This window comes from Helianthus annuus, chromosome 17 (assembly GCF_002127325.2).
Source record: "Helianthus annuus cultivar XRQ/B chromosome 17, HanXRQr2.0-SUNRISE, whole genome shotgun sequence".
NCBI classification, from domain to species: domain Eukaryota; kingdom Viridiplantae; phylum Streptophyta; class Magnoliopsida; order Asterales; family Asteraceae; genus Helianthus; species Helianthus annuus.
The window spans coordinates 125,127,401-125,128,251 of record NC_035449.2 but is presented as its reverse complement, the minus strand read 5'-3'; the positions used below and the strand labels follow the sequence as shown (position 1 = coordinate 125,128,251).

At 44.4% G+C, this 851-nt stretch overlaps 1 non-coding gene across 1 annotated transcript; it reads right to left on the bottom strand.

The window, feature by feature from the left end:
• Positions 1-392: 392 nt before the first annotated feature.
• On the bottom strand, positions 393-498 carry LOC118489458. The gene has a single exon (XR_004887479.1). It is a non-coding gene; the product is annotated as a small nucleolar RNA R71 (small nucleolar RNA).
• Positions 499-851: the final 353 nt, after the last annotated feature.

Below are 851 nucleotides of genomic sequence, written 5' to 3'. Positions count from 1 at the left end.
TGTTCCAAGAAGGCATCTTAGGGAACAAGCAAGGGGAATAGAGGCACATTTCAGGCCAATCATTACTCAAAACCCTTCACCGGTGGTTATCCCTCACAACAACCAAGGGAGAACTTTTGAAGTAAGAACAAACTCGTTGCAAAGTTTACCGAAGTACAAAGGGTTAGCAACGGAGGAGCCGTATTTCCATCTAGAGGCCTATGACTCAATTTGCAACACTTTTGGGAGTCAAGGTTTTTCGGCCGATGAAGTCAAGTTGGTCTTATTTCAGTTTTCTTTGGAGGATAAGGCAAAGAAGTGGTTCTACACTTTGCCTTCGGCATCTATTTACACTTGGGGGGAAATGCAACAAACTTTCTTAGACGAATTCTATACCGCCCAAAAGACTAATGATGCTAGAAAGGGGTTGAGGAGCTTCCAACAACAACATGGTGAGATGTTCCATGAAGCGTTCGAACGATTCAATATGATGATAAAGAATTGCCCTCACCATGGAATCGAATTGTGGGAGTTAATGAATACCTTTCATGAGGGGTTGAGTGCCGAAGACGCACGCGATTTGATGTCCATCACCGGTGGGACTTTTGGAACAAACTTTGAGAATGAAGATTGGGAGTTCTTGGAAAGCATGGCAACTACATCAAAGAGAAAAGCTCAAGCCTCGAGAAGAGCCCGGCCGACCACCACCCGACCGCAAGTGTACGCCATAGATGATGGTAATGTTCAAACCACTAACCAAATATATAATGTTTGTGCTTTGTGTAATGAAATAGGTCATGCGGCTGAAAATTGCCAAGGGATGTTGGAAGGGCAATACGAGGAAGTCCATGCGGTTCAAGGTCAAGGTCAAG